Genomic DNA, 23,045 nt, shown 5'->3' with positions numbered 1-23,045 from the left:
CCTCTTCTCCAACTTCCTCAATCTTGGTCCTTGATATCTTCAGATCAGATCTGGACCGTCAATTCCTGCCACCTCAGCTTTGGCCTTGGAATTCCTATAAGTATCCCCCATTTTGGAGAAATAAGGATCCCATCTCATATCAATTTAGGCATCATTACTATAGGCAATTTGCATTTCAATTATCTAGTAATTAGCTTTTGGATTTATCATAGCATGTTATTCTAGTTTCTTAAATCATGCATTTCATATCATCTCCATAGTCAATCATGATCAAATAGATACTCAACTCTTGAGTTGTCACTTTGGAGGTCATTGCTCCACTGAGAACCCATCAATCCAACACCTTCAAGGTCCTCAAGAATAGAGGAAAATGGGACATTTCAAGGAAGGCTTATGGTTTGCATCTTTGATTTAGTTTTCAATTAAGATTTTCAATTACATCTTATTGTCTCATTATATGTGTATGCCTCTTATACTAACAACATTTTTAGCATCACAGTTGCAATTTTTTAAGTTTTCGCTTAAAAAGTGGAACTGCCAGGGTTTCGGGAACATTTTCCATGCTAAGAAAGATGCTTAGCTTGTGTTGAATGGGATCACCAGTGAAATTAGATAGCATGGCTTGTCTGAGGAATTGCATAGGGAGGAGGATAGGGTTGTCAAGGTGGTTGAGGAATGGGAGCTTAGGGAAGAAATATAATGGAAGTAGAGAGCTCGTATTGATTGGCTAAAGGAGGGGACAAGAAAACTACTTTCTTCTTCAACTCAATGAAAGCAAGAAGACATGGAAATTCCATCCTTGTTCTGGTAAACGATAGAGGTGAGTAGTGCTTATCCTTGCAGAAGATTTCTAGGGAGTCGTTACAATTTTTTCAGGCCCTCTTCAGGGAGGACTCCTGGGGGATTCGGTGGTGGAGAATCAGGTTCTTGCTTGCATTCCTTCTCTGGTCATGGGGGAGATGAATGAGAATATTTTGTGTCCTATTTTGTTGGATGAGATTGAGAGGATTGTCTTCCACATGAGGAAAGGAAAAGCTCCTGGATCGGATGGGTTCCCGGTAGAATTCTTTCAAGAGTTCTGGGATATTATCAAACTGGATTTATTGGATATAGTCCAGGAGTCCTAGAGGAATAAGCAGATGCTTCAGGCATTGAATGCGACTTTCATTTCTTGAATCCCCAAGTGTGATGGGGCCGACCGGCTAGGCCAGTTTTGCCCTATCTCTCTTTGCAATGTGATTTATAAGATCATCTCTAAGCTGATAGCAGATAGAATCAAGAAGTGCTTGGGGAATGTTATCTCTGAGGAGCACAGTGGTTTTATGGAAGGTCGCCAAATTTTGGATGGTGTGGTCATTTCTATGGAGACCATTCATTCTATGGCTTCATCCTGTTAGGTCCTAGAGACAACTGAGAGGGGGGGGGGGTGAATCAGTTGTCTAATAAATTCAAACCAAAAACAACATAACCACCCTTAATGCTTAATACCGGTAAACCAAACTTTATGTCGGTAGATAGTTTATCAGTTAATTGCAGTACCAATAAAGATTAATGCATGAAACAGAAAGATGATAACATCCACAACATATAACACCAATATTTGTACGTGTAAACCCTCTAAGGGGAAAAACCATGGTGGGAAACCTTACCCACAATCAGATGATACTACTGCAGATAGTATGTGTATACAAGTGGGGTCTGCACATATAGAAAGGCCAAGTGCCTAGAGCTCACTGCTCAATCACAAATAGGAGTCACATTGACTACAATTGGATGATTAAATCCAATAAAGATGTACTGCTCAAAATAGCATCTACCTATGCTAGATTTAGTACCAGTGTAGTTCTGATTGCCTTTACAAAAACCTTGCTTCACCTTCAAATGATGTCTGCATGTATAACTGTGCTTAATCTCACATATACCTTCTTACAATTCCTTTTCCCAATCGCTTATCGATCTTACAAATAAGATCTTACATATATACCATAACCTCTGACCAATTTTAGTAGGTCGGCTCTAAAAGATATTACAATAAAACAATTACAAGTAAATCAATAACCGATGCAATATCCGATTCAACATGTCCGATTAATACATTTACAATAACAAAAAAATCATTTCTAAAGCATGTTGTGCTGATCTGGAATAGATAAGCCCGTCGGTGCTTATTCTGGACCTATTTGCCAGTAACAACAAATATGCAAATACGAATATACCAATGAACAAATCTCCAAGACAAGTGTCCAAACGATGTCTTCGACATAACCAGATGTTTTCCATGTCATTCCAAGTGTCAATGGATAATATATCCTACTGGTGTACCAGATATCGGTGACTGTGCATAAGTCACTTGCAACTAGACCTTTAGGCATTTTCCTTGCAAATAGTGCTTCAAGTTCTTCAAGTTATTCATTTTCTCTCCTGCTTTCCTTAATTTCTCTTGCATAAAAGGATTTCCAATCAGACTTGTCAAATGATGGTGCAGATGATGTTGATTCCTTAAAAGCTAAATCTGTCTTTATAGCAGCAATAGGACCAAATTCCTCAATTTAAAAAGCTGAAAGTTTTCCAATCAATGTATCCCTAGTTACTGATGTATTAGGCATTGTTCTCAACTCATTTATAGCAATAACTTTCATTTTATATGCTAGTGGAAATCCTCTTAAAACTTTTGAAACAATTTCATCTTCACTTAAGGTTCCTCCACAACATTTAACACCCAAAACAATTTCATTTACTCTTTCCATAAAAGCAGAAATCCTTTCATCTTCTTCCATTTTCACATTTTCATACCTGACCCGGAAGCTTTCAAGTTTTGCAATTTTGACTATGGAATCTCCTTCATTCAATGTTTCCAAATGATCCCAAATAGATTTAGCAGTAGACCTATCTGATAATCCCATGATTTGCTGATCTAATAATTCGCTCAAAAGTGCTTCCCTTGCTTTGCAATCATTTTCTTCATCTTTTCCTAAGGTAGGTGGATTAGGCTGACCGGGAGTGGGAGCAGTATAGCCATTCTTTGTAACATCCCAGATGTCCTTTCCAATGCAATTTAGATGTGTCTCCATTCTGATCTTCCATATGCCATAGTTGGTTCCATTAATTTTAGGACTGTCCTTCCTAAAATAGTTAGTAGACATTGGATCTCCTCAAGCTGTTAAACTTCTGCAAAAAGAGGACTAAGCTCTGATACCAATTGTTAGGTCCCAAAGACAACTGAGAGGGGGGGTGAATCAGTTGTCTAATAAATTCAAACCAGAAACAACTTAACCAACCTTAATGCTTAATACCGGTAAACCAAACTTTATGCAGGTAGATAGTTTATCAGTTAATTGTAGTACCGGTAAAGATTAATGCATGAAACAGAAAGATGATAACATCCACAACATATAACACCAATATTTGTAAGTGGAAACCCTATAAGAGGAAAAAAAAATGGTGGGAAACCTTACCCACAATCAAATGATACTACTAGAGATAGTATGTGTATACAAATGGGGTCTGCACATGCAGAAAGGCCAAGTACTTAGAGCTCACTGCTCAATCACAAATAGGAGTCACACTGACTACAATTGGATGGTTAAATCTAATAAAGATTTAGTACTCAAAATAGCATCTTCCTATGCTGGATTCAGTACCAGTGTAGTTCTGATTGCCTTCACAAAAACCTTGCTTAACCTTCAAATGATGTCTATGTGTATAGCTTTGCTTAATCTCACATATACCTTCTTACAGTTCCTTTTCCCAATCACTTGTCGATCTTAAAAATAAGATCTTACATATATACCATAACCTAAGACCAATTTTAGTAGGTCAGCTTTGAAAGCTATTACAATAAAACAATTACAAGTAAATCAATAACTGATGCAATATCTGATTCAACATGTCAGCTTAATGCATTTACAATAACAACCAAATCATTTCCAAAGCGTGTTGTGCTGATTTGGAATAGATAAGCCTATCGGTGCTTATTTTGGACCTATTTCCCGGTAACAACAAATATGCAAATATGAATATACCAATGAACAAATCTCCAAGACAAAGTGTCCAAACAATGTCTTCGACATAACTAGATGTTTTCCATGTCATTCCAAGTGTCGGTGGATAATATATCCTATTGGTGTACCAGATACCGGTGACTGTGCATAAGTCACTTGCTTGTCAGTGAACATTGCCAATTCTCCAAAGTGCCAGATTTAGTAAGTGTTAATAGGTGTTGACATCAATGACAAAACCATATCAACATAACCAAAATACCAACAATCTCCCCCTTTGGCATTGATGGCAACACAAGATGGAAAAACCATCAAAGTGCCAAAACAAAAATGCCAAATACCAATAAACCCACAATCTCCCAAAAGAGATCATAACTAGAAATCAAAATTCAGATACAAAGAGTAATCAATCTCTCCCAAAGTAACAATCTCTCCCCCTAAGAGTAACATGTGTTTTCCTCGTGTTTTTCCATATCAATCTCTCCCCCTTTGACATCAAATGCCAAAGCCAATACAAAAGGCAGGTTCAAAAACAAAATACCAAGCAATTCAGTATGCCAACTACTCCCCCTGAGAAGTAGCTCTCATCATCAAGGTCAGAGTAAAAGATGTCTCTGTTAATTCTATTGGTTGATGAAAAATATCAACTATCTAAGTCTCTACCGGTGGGGGTATGACCCCAAGATGATCTCTGAGATATTCAAAAGTCTCCTTAGGCAAAGGCTTAGTGAAAATATCTGCAATCTACTCTTTAGTATTCACATAAACTAGTTTTACTTCTTTTGCTTCAACATTCTCTTTTAGAAAATTTGGTTTGATAGAAACATGTTTAGTTTTGGAATGTATTACCAGATTCTTAGATATATCAATTGCTGCAGTGTTATCACAATAGATAGTTATAGGTCCCTTGCATTTTATCTTTATGTCCTTCAACATTTGCTTAAGCCATAATACCTGTGTACAGTTAGTTGCTGCTGCAATATATTCTGATTTTGTTGTTGATAAAGATGTGCAACTTTGTTTCTTACTCAACCAAAAAATTAATCTGCTTCCAAGAAAAAATGCTCCGCTGGTGGTGCTTTTTCTATCAACCACATCCCCTGCCCAATTTGCATCTGTGTATGCACATAATTCAAAGTTTTCATCTCTAAGATACCATAAACCAAGATTTGTAGTTCCTTGTAAGTACCAGAAAATCCTTTTTACTGTTGATTCATGATTTTCTCTAGGATTACTCTGAAATCTTGAAACAATACATATTGCATTCATAATATCAGGTCTTGTTTGTGTCAAATACAGTAAACCTCCTATCATAGATTTGTACCTAGTCGGATTAACAGGTGTAGATTCATCCCTTAGTGATAATTTGTCATTTGTAGTCATAGGTGTGCTTACCGGTTTAGAGTTCTCCATCCCAAATTTCTTTAGTAACTCCTTCAAGTACTTGGATTGACTCAAGAATATACGTTTATCAGTCTGTGAAATTGGCAATCCTAAAAATAATTTTATCTCTCCAATCATAGACATTTCAAATTCGTGTTGCATTTCAATAGAAAAGTCTTTACATAATCCATCTTTTCCTCCAAAGATTATATCATCAACAAAAACTTCTATAACCAAGATGTCATCATTAGTCACTTTATAGTATAAGTTTTTGTTAGCATTACCTTTAGAAAATCCAATCTTCAAAAGATATTTATCCAATCTAGCATACCAAGCTTTTGGGGCTTGCTTCAACCCATACAAAGCTTTCCTTAACCTACAAACCATATCTTTGTTATCTGTCAAAGAAAATCCATCAGGTTGCTTAATGTAAACTTCTTCTTTGAGATCTCCATTCAAAAATGCACATTTAATATCCATTTGATATAATTTGTAGTTATTGTGTGCTGCAAAAGCCAAGAATAATCTGATTGCCTCAATTCTAGCTACTGGTGCAAAGATTTCATTATAATCAATTCCTTCTTTATGAGAATATCCCTTACACACTAGTCTTGCTTTATTTTTGATTACCTTCCCATCTTCATTAAGTTTGTTTCTGAATACCCATTTTCTTCCAATCACATTTTTGTCTTTAGGTCAGGGAATTAATATCCATGTGTTGTTCTTCTCAATTTGTTCTAGTTCCTCTTCCATAGCTTTAATCCAGTGCTTATCTTCACATGCCTCATTAACTGATGATAGTTCAATTTGATAAATAAGGCAAACATCTTCATTTTCTAGTCTTCCTCTTGTTATAACTCCTTGATACTTGTTCCCAATTATCTGATTTTCAGAGTGGTTCAATCTTACATACCAGGGTGTCTTCGTTTGCTATTGTTCCTCAGTTACAGTGGAATTTTCTGATGATACTGGGGTAACTAGATCTTCATTCTATACCGATGGATTCAATGTAGGTTCATTTGTCAGTATTTATGTTGCCGGTTTAGAGTCTATATACCTTGAAGTTCCTCTAAATTGTTCATCAATCTTCACATTTGTACTCTCAACAATTTTCTGCAATCTTTTGTTAAAACATCTATATGCCTTGCTCTTAGATGAATAACCAAGAAATATTCCTTCATCACTTCTAGGATCAAATTTGACAATATACTCATCTCTTCTAATATAGTATTTACTTCCAAATATTCTGAAATATTTAAGAGTAAGAGTAATACCAAACCATAGTTCATGAGGTGTCTTACCGGTTTCACCTTTGATGTGAACTTTGTTGAATGTATAGACTATTGTGCTTATTTCCTCTCTCCAATATACATGTGGTAGATTCACTTATGATAACATACTTCTAGCTTCATCCAAGATATTTTTGTTTTTCCTTTCTACAACTCCATTTTGTTGTGGTGTTCGGGGTGCTGATAACCGTCTTCTGATTCCATTTAATTCACATAATGCATTAAATTCTTTAGATGTGAATTCACCTCCTTGATCTGATCTCAGACATTTGATTTTCTTACCGGTTTCATTTTCTACCATTGCCTTGAATAGTTTTAATTTCCCAAGTGCTTCTGATTTTTCTCTGAGAAAAGTAACCCAACACATTCTAGAATAGTCATCAATGATTAGCATGAAATATTTCAAACTGCCTTAGTAGTACTGATTTTTACCATGCAATCAAATTTACATGACAAAGTCTCTTATGCCATAGCCAACTTTCATCAATATGTGCAATCAAGCATGTCTTTTCACTATTATTCAAATGAAAGATATTACCTCTAGTTTGATTACCGGTTGCAATTTCCAGACTAGTTCTATTCATAATTTTGCATTTTCCATTCTTGAATTGTAACTGAAATCCTTTCTCAACTAATTGACCAATACTCAAAAGATTATTCTTTAAACCTTCTACATAGTAAACATTGTCAGTATTATGCTTACCATCAAGAGATATTGTACCTTTACCTTTGATTAAACAAGCTTTGTCATCTCCAAATCTTACTAGACCTCCATTATATTCCTGAAAAAGTCAAGAATTTGGTTTTATCACCAGTCATATGATGTGAGCATCCTGAATCAATGATTCATTCATCCTTAACTTCAACTTTAGTTGTCAGGGCCTACTCTATCGGTGGAACAGTAGGTGTCAGTTGATCTTTTGTTATAGCAATAAAAACCCATCCATTGTCTGTCAGATCTTCATCAGAATCATTAGTGACTCCTTCATCAACAAGATAACAAGATTTATCTTTATTCTTTATAAATTTGTATCTTTGATATTCAGGGTTAGGCTTGTATGTTCTCCTAGCTTCTTCTCTTAGTCTAGCATGTCTATCAGGGCATCTAGAAGCCATATGACCAATCTTATTATAGTTAAAGCATTTAAAGGGTGCTTTACCTTCATACTCACTTCCAACTAGACCTTTAGGCATTTTTCTTGCAAATAGTGCTTCAAGTTCTTCAAGTTATTCATTTTCTCTCCTGCTTTCCTCAATTTCTCTTGCATAAAAGGATTTCCAATCAGACTTGTCAAATGATGATGCAGATGATGTTGATTCCTTAAAAGCTAAATCTGTCTTTATAGAAGCAACAGGACCAAATTCCTCAATTTAAAAAGCTGAAAGTTTTCCAATCAATGTATCCCTAGTTACTGATGTATTAGGCATTGCTCTCAACTCATTTATAGCAATAACTTTCATCTTATATGCTAGTGGAAATCCTCTTAAAACTTTTGAAACAATTTCATCTTCACTTAAGGTTCCTCCACAACATTTAACACCCAAAACAATTTCATTTACTCTTTCCATAAAAGCAGAAATCCTTTCATCTTCTTCCATTTTCACATTTTCATACCTGACCCGGAAGCTTTCAAGTTTTGCAATTTTGACTATGGAATCTCCTTCATTCAATGTTTCCAAATGATCCCAAATAGATTTAGCAGTAGACCTATCTGATAATCCCATGATTTGCTGATCTAATAATTCGCTCAAAAGTGCTTCCCTTGCTTTGCAATCATTTTCTTCATCTTTTCCTAAGGTAGGTGGATTAGGCTGACCGGGAGTGGGAGCAGTATAGCCATTCTTTGTAACATCCCAGATGTCCTTTCCAATGCAATTTAGATGTGTCTCCATTCTGATCTTCCATATGCCATAGTTGGTTCCATTAATTTTAGGACTGTCCTTCCTAAAATAGTTAGTAGACATTGGATCTCCTCAAGCTGTTAAACTTCTGCAAAAAGAGGACTAAGCTCTGATACCAATTGTTAGGTCCCAAAGACAACTGAGAGGGGGGGTGAATCAGTTGTCTAATAAATTCAAACCAGAAACAACTTAACCAACCTTAATGCTTAATACCGGTAAACCAAACTTTATGCAGGTAGATAGTTTATCAGTTAATTGTAGTACCGGTAAAGATTAATGCATGAAACAGAAAGATGATAACATCCACAACATATAACACCAATATTTGTATGTGGAAACCCTATAAGAGGAAAAAAAAATGGTGGGAAACCTTACCCACAATCAAATGATACTACTAGAGATAGTATGTGTATACAAATGGGGTCTGCACATGCAGAAAGGCCAAGTACTTAGAGCTCACTGCTCAATCACAAATAGGAGTCACACTGACTACAATTGGATGGTTAAATCTAATAAAGATTTAGTACTCAAAATAGCATCTTCCTATGCTGGATTCAGTACCAGTGTAGTTCTGATTGCCTTCACAAAAACCTTGCTTAACCTTCAAATGATGTCTATGTGTATAGCTTTGCTTAATCTCACATATACCTTCTTACAGTTCCTTTTCCCAATCACTTGTCGATCTTAAAAATAAGATCTTACATATATACCATAACCTAAGACCAATTTTAGTAGGTCAGCTTTGAAAGCTATTACAATAAAACAATTACAAGTAAATCAATAACTGATGCAATATCTGATTCAACATGTCAGCTTAATGCATTTACAATAACAACCAAATCATTTCCAAAGCGTGTTGTGCTGATTTGGAATAGATAAGCCTATCGGTGCTTATTTTGGACCTATTTCCCGGTAACAACAAATATGCAAATATGAATATACCAATGAACAAATCTCCAAGACAAAGTGTCCAAACAATGTCTTCGACATAACTAGATGTTTTCCATGTCATTCCAAGTGTCGGTGGATAATATATCCTATTGGTGTACCAGATACCGGTGACTGTGCATAAGTCACTTGCTTGTCAGTGAACATTGCCAATTCTCCAAAGTGCCAGATTTAGTAAGTGTTAATAGGTGTTGACATCAATGACAAAACCATATCAACATAACCAAAATACCAACAATCTCCCCCTTTGGCATTGATGGCAACACAAGATGGAAAAACCATCAAAGTGCCAAAACAAAAATGCCAAATACCAATAAACCCACAATCTCCCAAAAGAGATCATAACTAGAAATCAAAATTCAGATACAAAGAGTAATCAATCTCTCCCAAAGTAACAATCTCTCCCCCTAAGAGTAACATGTGTTTTCCTCGTGTTTTTCCATATCAATCTCTCCCCCTTTGACATCAAATGCCAAAGCCAATACAAAAGGCAGGTTCAAAAACAAAATACCAAGCAATTCAGTATGCCAACTACTCCCCCTGAGAAGTAGCTCTCATCATCAAGGTCAGAGTAAAAGATGTCTCTGTTAATTCTATTGGTTGATGAAAAATATCAACTATCTAAGTCTCTACCGGTGGGGGTATGACCCCAAGATGATCTCTGAGATATTCAAAAGTCTCCTTAGGCAAAGGCTTAGTGAAAATATCTGCAATCTACTCTTTAGTATTCACATAAACTAGTTTTACTTCTTTTGCTTCAACATTCTCTTTTAGAAAATTTGGTTTGATAGAAACATGTTTAGTTTTGGAATGTATTACCAGATTCTTAGATATATCAATTGCTGCAGTGTTATCACAATAGATAGTTATAGGTCCCTTGCATTTTATCTTTATGTCCTTCAACATTTGCTTAAGCCATAATACCTGTGTACAGTTAGTTGCTGCTGCAATATATTCTGATTTTGTTGTTGATAAAGATGTGCAACTTTGTTTCTTACTCAACCAAAAAATTAATCTGCTTCCAAGAAAAAATGCTCCGCTGGTGGTGCTTTTTCTATCAACCACATCCCCTGCCCAATTTGCATCTGTGTATGCACATAATTCAAAGTTTTCATCTCTAAGATACCATAAACCAAGATTTGTAGTTCCTTGTAAGTACCAGAAAATCCTTTTTACTGTTGATTCATGATTTTCTCTAGGATTACTCTGAAATCTTGAAACAATACATATTGCATTCATAATATCAGGTCTTGTTTGTGTCAAATACAGTAAACCTCCTATCATAGATTTGTACCTAGTCGGATTAACAGGTGTAGATTCATCCCTTAGTGATAATTTGTCATTTGTAGTCATAGGTGTGCTTACCGGTTTAGAGTTCTCCATCCCAAATTTCTTTAGTAACTCCTTCAAGTACTTGGATTGACTCAAGAATATACGTTTATCAGTCTGTGAAATTGGCAATCCTAAAAATAATTTTATCTCTCCAATCATAGACATTTCAAATTCGTGTTGCATTTCAATAGAAAAGTCTTTACATAATCCATCTTTTCCTCCAAAGATTATATCATCAACAAAAACTTCTATAACCAAGATGTCATCATTAGTCACTTTATAGTATAAGTTTTTGTTAGCATTACCTTTAGAAAATCCAATCTTCAAAAGATATTTATCCAATCTAGCATACCAAGCTTTTGGGGCTTGCTTCAACCCATACAAAGCTTTCCTTAACCTACAAACCATATCTTTGTTATCTGTCAAAGAAAATCCATCAGGTTGCTTAATGTAAACTTCTTCTTTGAGATCTCCATTCAAAAATGCACATTTAATATCCATTTGATATAATTTGTAGTTATTGTGTGCTGCAAAAGCCAAGAATAATCTGATTGCCTCAATTCTAGCTACTGGTGCAAAGATTTCATTATAATCAATTCCTTCTTTATGAGAATATCCCTTACACACTAGTCTTGCTTTATTTTTGATTACCTTCCCATCTTCATTAAGTTTGTTTCTGAATACCCATTTTCTTCCAATCACATTTTTGTCTTTAGGTCAGGGAATTAATATCCATGTGTTGTTCTTCTCAATTTGTTCTAGTTCCTCTTCCATAGCTTTAATCCAGTGCTTATCTTCACATGCCTCATTAACTGATGATAGTTCAATTTGATAAATAAGGCAAACATCTTCATTTTCTAGTCTTCCTCTTGTTATAACTCCTTGATACTTGTTCCCAATTATCTGATTTTCAGAGTGGTTCAATCTTACATACCAGGGTGTCTTCGTTTGCTATTGTTCCTCAGTTACAGTGGAATTTTCTGATGATACTGGGGTAACTAGATCTTCATTCTATACCGATGGATTCAATGTAGGTTCATTTGTCAGTATTTATGTTGCCGGTTTAGAGTCTATATACCTTGAAGTTCCTCTAAATTGTTCATCAATCTTCACATTTGTACTCTCAACAATTTTCTGCAATCTTTTGTTAAAACATCTATATGCCTTGCTCTTAGATGAATAACCAAGAAATATTCCTTCATCACTTCTAGGATCAAATTTGACAATATACTCATCTCTTCTAATATAGTATTTACTTCCAAATATTCTGAAATATTTAAGAGTAAGAGTAATACCAAACCATAGTTCATGAGGTGTCTTACCGGTTTCACCTTTGATGTGAACTTTGTTGAATGTATAGACTATTGTGCTTATTTCCTCTCTCCAATATACATGTGGTAGATTCACTTATGATAACATACTTCTAGCTTCATCCAAGATATTTTTGTTTTTCCTTTCTACAACTCCATTTTGTTGTGGTGTTCGGGGTGCTGATAACCGTCTTCTGATTCCATTTAATTCACATAATGCATTAAATTCTTTAGATGTGAATTCACCTCCTTGATCTGATCTCAGACATTTGATTTTCTTACCGGTTTCATTTTCTACCATTGCCTTGAATAGTTTTAATTTCCCAAGTGCTTCTGATTTTTCTCTGAGAAAAGTAACCCAACACATTCTAGAATAGTCATCAATGATTAGCATGAAATATTTCAAACTGCCTTAGTAGTACTGATTTTTACCATGCAATCAAATTTACATGACAAAGTCTCTTATGCCATAGCCAACTTTCATCAATATGTGCAATCAAGCATGTCTTTTCACTATTATTCAAATGAAAGATATTACCTCTAGTTTGATTACCGGTTGCAATTTCCAGACTAGTTCTATTCATAATTTTGCATTTTCCATTCTTGAATTGTAACTGAAATCCTTTCTCAACTAATTGACCAATACTCAAAAGATTATTCTTTAAACCTTCTACATAGTAAACATTGTCAGTATTATGCTTACCATCAAGAGATATTGTACCTTTACCTTTGATTAAACAAGCTTTGTCATCTCCAAATCTTACTAGACCTCCATTATATTCCTGAAAAAGTCAAGAATTTGGTTTTATCACCAGTCATATGATGTGAGCATCCTGAATCAATGATTCATTCATCCTTAACTTCAACTTTAGTTGTCAGGGCCTACTCTATCGGTGGAACAGTAGGTGTCAGTTGATCTTTTGTTATAGCAATAAAAACCCATCCATTGTCTGTCAGATCTTCATCAGAATCATTAGTGACTCCTTCATCAACAAGATAACAAGATTTATCTTTATTCTTTATAAATTTGTATCTTTGATATTCAGGGTTAGGCTTGTATGTTCTCCTAGCTTCTTCTCTTAGTCTAGCATGTCTATCAGGGCATCTAGAAGCCATATGACCAATCTTATTATAGTTAAAGCATTTAAAGGGTGCTTTACCTTCATACTCACTTCCAACTAGACCTTTAGGCATTTTTCTTGCAAATAGTGCTTCAAGTTCTTCAAGTTATTCATTTTCTCTCCTGCTTTCCTCAATTTCTCTTGCATAAAAGGATTTCCAATCAGACTTGTCAAATGATGATGCAGATGATGTTGATTCCTTAAAAGCTAAATCTGTCTTTATAGAAGCAACAGGACCAAATTCCTCAATTTAAAAAGCTGAAAGTTTTCCAATCAATGTATCCCTAGTTACTGATGTATTAGGCATTGCTCTCAACTCATTTATAGCAATAACTTTCATCTTATATGCTAGTGGAAATCCTCTTAAAACTTTTGAAACAATTTCATCTTCACTTAAGGTTCCTCCACAACATTTAACACCCAAAACAATTTCATTTACTCTTTCCATAAAAGCAGAAATCCTTTCATCTTCTTCCATTTTCAGATTTTCATACCTGACCTGGAAGCTTTCAAGTTTTGCAATTTTGACTATGGAATCTCCTTCATTCAATGTTTCCAAATGATCCCAAATAGATTTAGCAGTAGACCTATCTGATAATCCCATGATTTGCTGATCTAATAATTCGCTCAAAAGTGCTTCCCTTGCTTTGCAATCATTTTCTTCATCTTTTCCTAAGGTAGGTGGATTAGGCTGACCCGGAGTGGGAGCAGTATAGCCATTCTTTGTAACATCCCAGATGTCCTTTTCAATGCAATTTAGATGTGTCTCCATTCTGATCTTCCATATGCCATAGTTGGTTCCATCAATTTTAGGACTGTCCTTCCTAAAATAGTTAGTAGACATTGGATCTCCTCAAGCTGTTAAACTTCTGCAAAAAGAGGACTAAGCTCTGATACCAATTGTTAGGTCCCAAAGACAACTGAGAGGGGGGGTGAATCAATTGTCTAATAAATTCAAACCAGAAACAACTTAACCAACCTTAATGCTTAATACCGGTAAACCAAACTTTATGCAGGTAGATAGTTTATCAGTTAATTGTAGTACCGGTAAAGATTAATGCATGAAACAGAAAGATGATAACATCCACAACATATAACACCAATATTTGTAAGTGGAAACCCTATAAGAGGAAAAAAAAAATGGTGGGAAACCTTACCCACAATCAAATGATACTACTAGAGATAGTATGTGTATACAAATGGGGTCTGCACATGCAGAAAGGCCAAGTACCTAGAGCTCACTGCTCAATCACAAATAGGAGTCACACTGACTACAATTGGATAGTTAAATCTAAGAAAGATTTAGTACTCAAAATAGCATCTTCCTATGCTGGATTTAGTACCGGTGTAGTTCTGATTGCCTTCACAAAAACCTTGCTTAACCTTCAAATGATGTCTATGTGTATAGCTTTGCTTAATCTCACATATACCTTCTTACAATTCCTTTTCCCAATCACTTGTCAATCTTACAAATAAGATCTTACATATATACCATAACCTAAGACCAATTTTAGTAGGTTGGCTCTAAAAGCTATTACAATAAAACAATTACAAGTAAATCAATAACCGATGCAATATCTGATTCAACATGTCGGCTTAATGCATTTACAATAACAACAAAATCATTTCCAAAGCGTGTTGTGCTGATTTGGAATAGATAAGCCTGTCGGTGCTTATTTTGGACCTATTTCCCAGTAACAACAAATATGCAAATATGAATATACCAATGAACAAATCTCCAAGACAAAGTGTCCAAACGATGTCTTCGACATAACCAGATGTTTTCCATGTCATTCCAAGTGTCGGTGGACAATATATCATGTCGGTGTACCAGATACCGATGACTGTGTATAAGTCACTTGCTTGTCAGTGAACATTGCCAATTCTCCAAAGTGCCGGAGTTGATAAGTGTTAATAGGTGTTGACATCAATGACAAAACCATATCAACATAACCAAAATACCAACACATCTAAGAAAAAAGCTATGTTTATCAAGATGGATATGGCTAAGGTGTACAATAGAGTTCGGTGGTCCTTCCTTCAGAAGATCCTCAGGGCTTTTGGTTTTGCTGATGAGTGGGTCCAGTGGGTTATGAGTTGTGTTACGTCTACTTATTTCTCTTTTCTTATCAATGGAGACCAAATTGAGCTATTTGGTACTTCTAGGGGTCTCCACCAAGGAGACCCTCTCTGACCTTATTTATTCATCCTTCTAGCTGAGGGTCTACGGAGGCTGATTAAGCATTATGTGGGCCTAGGTATTATTCAGGGTTGGTGATGGGGTAGTGACCTACAGCCATAGTCTCATTTGTAGTTTGTAGATGACATGACCCTTATGAGGCTGGCTTGGGTCAAAGAAGCTACTAATCTACGTAAGGTCCTGGATGTTTATCTTGCGGCCTCGGGCTAGTTGATCAATGAGGATAAATATTTTATCCTCTTTTTCAACACTCCTAAAAATATTCAAAGGAGGATTGCTCTTATACTGAGATTCCAAGTTGGCTCCCTGCCCTTGATTTATTTGGGTATTCCTATTTCTCCTGGCAACCCTCCTAGGGAATCTTGGCAAGGTATTTTGGATAAATTTTGCATGAAGGTTGAACACTGGACTCATAGATGGCTATCCTTTGTTGGGAGGGTTCAACTGATTCAGTCGATGGTTCAGACTCTTCCAATCTATCAATGTATGCTTCATGTGGCCCCTAAGTGGTTCTTGAAGGCTTTGGATTCTTTGGATAGGCAATTCTTATGGGTAGGAAATATTTCCTCTTCCAAATGGAGTCTGGTCAATTGGGCCCTGGTGTGTAGCCCAAAGCAGTCAAGAGGGCTAGGTTTAAGGCAGTCTATTCTTTTTGGGGAAGCATTGGCTGCTAAATTGTATTGGAGGTGGTGTGTGGAGCAGGATCAAGGCTGGGCTAGGATTTTGGCCAACAAATATATGCAGAGGATCCTGATGGAGGAAATCCCTAGATATTTGCTTGTGGGAAAGGGCTCATCGATTTGGTATACTCTCAAGAGGGGGGCATCTCTTATTAAGGATGAGCTTTTTTGGATTTGTAGAAGGGGGGAAGAGGTCCTTTTCTGGAATGATTCTTGGGATGGATATCCTCCCATCCTTGATTAGTTTCCTCACCTTGGGAATCTATTCCAAAGGTTTTTGGAGGCAGGATGGTCAAGGGTGAGTGACTTTAAGGCTGTTTATAGGTGTGGTTGGCTAGATTTGGAGCGGTGGAAGGCTTTTACTGAGTGGCCAGTTGTTGGGATGGAGGAAGAGTATGCTGAGTTGCATGGCATTTTGGCGAGTAGACACTGTAGCTCCCTCAAGGAAAGAGATGGGCTTTCTTGGTCTCAAAATCCTAAGGGAGTTTTTACTGTGGCTAGTGGATACCGAGAAATGTTGAACTAAAGACTTGAGGGAGGAGAGGTGAACTGGTGGAAACAGGCGTGGAATAATGTTTCTTGGCTGAAGTGTAACTGCTTTTCTTGGACTTTGGCTTTGAATAGATGTCTACCTTGAGACAATATCCACAAGTGGGGATTCATGGGGACTTCTATTTGTGTTTTGTGTGGTAATGGGGAGGAAGATTTCTCACACTTGTTCTTCAGATGCCCCTTCTCTATGCTTATTTGGTATTATTGGTGGGGGGTGTGGAAGCATCCTTGTGTCCATGCGGACTCTCTGGTTGAGTTCTGGAGCAGTTTGGGCATACCTCCTATCTTGTCCTCCTTCCTCTAGACTGTCTGGTATATTGGGCCCATCTTCATTCTTTGGCAGATCTAGCTCGAGAGGAATAGGAGGATCTTTCGTGAGGTCAGAATGTTTGTTCAACAAGTTTGGAATAGGATCATTTCTATGATCCAGGAGATAGTGGAAGCTAAATGTGAGGTGAATTTTCCACTGAGTAGAGCTGAGGTAGATATTGTGAGTAGGTTTGACCTGCAGGAGTTGTCTCTTGCCCCAGCTTGTGTTAGGAGAGGGAGATAGGCTACGAAGAAGGTGCAAAGGATGTGAAGGTGGATTCCCCCTCAGGATGGGATTATCAAGATTAACATTGATGGCTCATCTAGGGGTAACCCAGACCCTGCTGGAGTTGGTGGTGTAGGCAGGAATAGTATGGGGGAGGTAGTTTTCCTCTTTTCGGTGCATAAAGGGAGGCAGTCTAATAATTATATGGAGGGATTTACAATTCTTTATGCCCTAGAGCAAGCTTTAGAGTTGGGACGAAGGAAGGTGATTTGTGAATTAGATTCACAAATTGTCGTTAACTTGTTGAATGAGGAGAAGGTGAATGGGATCCAATGGCACTTGGCAGGGATTGTTCAACAGATTCTCCATATTAGTTCTTTAATGGAGTAGGTGTCTTTCATCCACATCCCTCAAGAATGAAATAGAGCAGCTGATTGTTTGGCCAAGTGGGCCTCAGAACATGGTAGTGATTAGAAAATTGAAGGTTGGGAGCATATCTCTCTGAGGATTACTCTCAAGACTTGCAGAAGATTTTTACTGAGGACATGGATGGTTATGAAGCTGGATGAAGTGGGGCTATTTTGATGGTTCTTTTCTGGGGCCTCAGGGCTCTGGCTCTCTTTGTATTTTTTTGTGATTGAGTTTCAATAAGGTTTTTACCCCTTTTATTCAAAAAAAAATGTAAGATTGAACGTAATGAATGGTTAAAATTTATTGGATGAACTTAATCATGTTAACTATAGCTTTAACTCTAATGGATGAACTTCATTAAGTTTTCTATATTTTAACTCTAATGAATGAACGTCCACATGTTATTTATGTTTTAACTTTAATGGGTAAATTTTATCATGTTAGCCTCATCTTCAACCATAATGGATGAAGGCATCCTATTATCTATAATTCTAATTTTACTCAACAAATTATATCCATGTTTTAATTAATAACATGTAGTTAAGTTAACCTGTTTATTTGGATCAAATGTCGTGAGTTGGGTTAGATGTTAAATTAAGTAATCACATTGGGAAACTCCTTAGGTGTTGTTTAGTCTTCCATTATGACAACTGAGCTTATGATAACTCATTATATCATTATATTGTGTTTAATTTATAAAAAAAAAAATTATGTGCACTCCATTCGTGTGTTTTAGCTTTATCCCTTCCGGGTTTCCTGGCGGGGCATTACAGATTCAACCCCCCCCTCTCAGTGCCTTATAAGTTCATCATTATTTATTTATCTTCTTTATTGATTATTTATTTATTTATTTATTGTTGGATTATTTATTATTTATCTAATTATTTATTTATTTGCATTGTTGTTTTATTTATTTGTTATTATTTATGTACCTACCCCTTGTTATGATTGGCCCTCTTGGGAGTTGTGATTGTGAGGATAATATTATTTATATTATTTATGGTTTTATATTTAATTGGAGCATTTATTTATATTACCTTTGATTTATTTTATTGGGCTTTAATTTATTATTATTGTTGATTATATTATTATTATTACATTCTCTTGTTACTAATTGAGTAATTAAATATTATGTTTATACCTACCCTATTATTTTATTGGTTGAGATTTGAGGGTAAGTAAATAATATTATTTTATATTTTTACCTCAATTTCTGGAAGGGGGTGGGTATAGAATATATTTTATTGGAATATTTTGATTAGCGGATCTTCTTTTGTAGTTTTGAATGAGATTCTATTTATTGGCTTTGTGAGCATTTGTGTGCGTGTGCTTTTGGATAGCTTTCTGCAGCTTTTGGATTTTAGAATTGCTTGGTTGGGTTGAATTTTGGAAAGCTTGTTGGTTTGGATTTTTGCTCTTCTACGATTGCATTACCATCACTCTAGTTCTAGGTTGGATATCTTTTTCCATTCTTGCATTTTAATTTTTGAAAAGAGCTATTTTCTTCATGACTACTAAAAGATTGTTTGGGGAGATTTTGGAATGAATGATTATTCTATTATCAGTAATTGGGAATAATATTTTGGGAAAAAGATTTATATATGAATTTATGAATCTGTGTGTGTATAGCTGGAAAAGGGTATTTGTGTATGTTGGTATGTTGATTATAAGTTGTCTGTGAATGCATTATGGTAACAGTTGGTTTTGTGAGGTTTATTTGTTGTTGCATACCCTGTCTTATGTCCATTTGGTTTGATTAGAACTAGAGTGGCTATGCCTATAATCCTTTATGTGCAAGTTATTGTTGGTCTAAGTTGGAATTCTTGGATGTGTTGTATTATTGGCCTTAACAAGACTTTGTTTTGGTTTCTTATTGGCTTTTATTGACTTTTGGGTAGTATTTATGCCATTGTAAGGCCAGTGCCCAAATTTGGACAAATTGGAGTATCTTTGTATCCTATTTTCCATGAGTCAGTCCCCTATTACAATAGTGCTACTCTAGGCTTCACTAGCGCCAAAGTAGTGTCAGCAGATTTTTGGGCTAGTTTTTGAGTTCCTTAGTTGATTTCTTTGCTTGGTCTTCATTCTAGATGCTTGTTTTGTTATGCTTGATGGTTTTTGGGAAATGTGCCATTAATTTTTGATATGTGTGAATCCATTTGGGCTCTGGCAAGTGGTTTTGTGCTTTTTTGTTGAGGTTTTGATATGTTGGTCCAACAAGTTGAGTGACTCCTTGCTGTTGAGGATGGTTAATTGTAGCTCCAATGAGAGGTTATGTTGTGCCTCATTGTGGAGGATCATTATATGTTATTGGATTCATGTATTTCCCCTATTTTGTGTATTTGACATTCTTGAGGCTCTATTTATTGTTGCATTTTGGCATTATGAGCTTATGGCTTGATCCTTGTTAAGTGGCTCTTGGTTATATATTGATGGCTATCTTTGTGATTCGATTGTATCAGTTTTGTAATGACTTGTGGATGCTTTACCTGTTGAGTTTCATGTTGTTGTAAGATGTATCTTGTTATGTTTTTACCCTATGGTCTTGGTTCGTGTTCGGGAGAGTGGGCTCTTGCATGTGTTGGACCTAGGTTATGAGGACTAGATCTCTAGGAAGGGGGTCTAGACCTATGTAACGACATGAAGAGTTTATGGTTCAATTTGAAAGTGATAACATTATTAATAATTGATTAGTGGGTTGGGTATTTAGGAATTCACCTAATCAAGATTAAGAATATGGTGTTGTATACCCCAATTGGATGGACCCGGGGAGGTGGTTTTGGGATCCTAGATTGTGAAGACTATTGGAGTAGTATACCCAATATCCCTTGAGTGATTCCAAGGTGGAAACAAATGCCGCATGAGGTTAGAATGTGATGACACTCTACCCCACATGTGTCCATTTTCCATATGCCTTGATTTGTTGAATCATGCCTCTGGAGGTTGATTGCTTTGATTTAGCCATGCGATGTATTTTGATGTTATATTCTTATGTTGGAGTCTTGTAGTGTCATGTTGTATCCTATGGTTGTTAGGTGTCAGCTTAGGTCTTGAGTGTGAGTTGGAACCTTATGTCATATCCTAGCACGTGGGGTGGTTCCTATTTGGTTCCACATGGTTGGGTGGTTTGATGCCTTCTACCATTGGGATATTTTTCTTGGATGTTAGCGTGCGTGGATTTGGATATATAGTATCTCATCATGAGCTTGGATTCTTGGAGCATATTTATGTAATCAAAATTGATATCATGTGTTATGAAAGATGGAAATGTAAAGAAGACTATGTAATCAGCGTATTGAGAACATGAATTATAGAACATGTAGTAGGATGATTTCTAAATGAAATGTATTGAATAAGATTTCCTGTAAATGGATATTCTATTGTAGATGTTGTTATTGATTAGAAAGGAACTAAATGATTTAGAGATATGTCTATACACATAGAAATGGCTATGAGCAATTAAATAAATATTTTATATTTATTTAATAATTATTCTTCTATTAAATAGTTAATTTGAAAAGATTAATTTATTTAATTCATTTCATGTCCTTCTATTAATTAATTTAATTGAAAATTTTTATTAATTAATTTGTTATATCCATTTCTTCTAATCAATTAATTAAATATCTAATATTTAATTATTCATCTATCTACTATCCTATGGTCTCATTAATTAAATAATTTCTTAATTATTTAATCCCTTTTCCAACTCTCCTTCCATCTCCACTTCATCTTTCCTTTTCCAACTCATCCATCATGTGGCTAAATTAATTCAACAAAATTAAATTAAATTAAATTATTTATTAGCCACTTATCTCCAACTTCCAAAATAAATGAAATAATGTGTATGTACACATATTTCCTAACCTTCTTCTATATTCTCTCCAAAATCCCTATATCTTAGGAGAATTTGAGTCCACTTGTCCTTTCATTCCTACATCTTCTCCAACTATCCTATATCCTCACAAGTCTTCAACTTAGTCAAGGTGAGATGAGTGGCACTTTTCATCTCCTTCCCCCTTTCTCTCAACCTTCAACTTCTTGCTCATAGCCATCCAATTTTCAAGATTTGATCATGAACATTGATCTCTCCCACCTAAGCTCACACACTCAAAAATCTATAAAAAGAGGTCTCCTAAGCCATTTTGAAACTAATAGACCAATAGCTAATCATATAGTCATTCTAGGAGTCTTTATCTTGCATCCATAAGTTTGAGTTTGAAGAAATTAGCAATTTTAGAATTTCTTTCATAGCTTAATACCATGTAAGCTTAAATCATTTGCATATGCATATCATAGTATCAGTTAACTATCAGTCCACTCTTCATATGCCATCTTGGAAGCTACCAGTGCTTGTTTGAGAGAAAATCATCTGCAACTAGGAACAGTGGAGTTAGGACACAATGAGGTGTAAATTATGAAAGGTATAATATTATTTATTTCATTTACTTCATGTTACTTCATTGGTTGAAGTTAAGTTTCCTGTAGCTTTCATTTTTATATTGTATGATGGACTAACAAGTTTCAAGATATTTCTTTGGAGTTCAACTTTAACCTCAACATTTTTGGTGCCCACCGTGGGGCTCAGGCCTCACACATATCCTTCTAATATCCTATCTAATTCTCATAAAAAATAAATTTAACACATATGTAATCTAGTTTCATGCCTGTGTGAAATTTGGCAGCGCATTCATCTAATAGGTTAGCGCTTTTGTAATGCAGGTTAGTGCTTTTGTAACGCTGGTTAGCACATTTGATAGATATTTTAGTGCATTTGACCAACCTTTTAGTGCATTTGACAAATATTGTAATGCATTTGACTAATCTTTTAGTGCATTTGACAGATATTTTAGTGCATTTGACTAATCTTTTAGCACATTTGACAGATGGTTTAGCGCATTTGACAATTGTTTTAGCGCATATGATCTCTATTTTGGCACATTTGAAACAATGCGCAAAATTTGAAATCAAATCTTGAAATTAAGCTTGTAGAAGGACACTATATATGAAAAATAATATTTAAGTATAAGTGAAATTTCCTCTTCTCTTTTCTCTTTCTTATACTTTAAGTTATATTTCATATATATTGTTAGAATGTTTAAGAAGGGTTTCAGACCTCTAGGAGTTATAATGCAAAATCTAGTTTTTGGAAGATCCTCCAAATTTCAAACTTAGTCAAATTTCAGGGCATTTCAAGATCAGGAGTGAAAAATTTGTAACCACGATTTAAAATTAGGCTTGTGGAAGGCCACCTAAGGTTTTGGATTTTCACTAACTTCTTTTTTGCATGTTTCTAGCAGTTTCTTGCAGATTTGGAGGAGTTAAGTTAGTGTAATGCCCCGCTAGGAAACCCCGAAGGGAGAGAACTAAAACACAAGAATAGA

The sequence above is a fragment of the Cryptomeria japonica genome, chromosome 2 (assembly GCF_030272615.1).
Source record: "Cryptomeria japonica chromosome 2, Sugi_1.0, whole genome shotgun sequence".
NCBI lineage: Eukaryota > Viridiplantae > Streptophyta > Pinopsida > Cupressales > Cupressaceae > Cryptomeria > Cryptomeria japonica.
The sequence above is the reverse complement of the archived record's forward strand: the minus strand, read 5'-3'. Positions refer to the sequence as shown.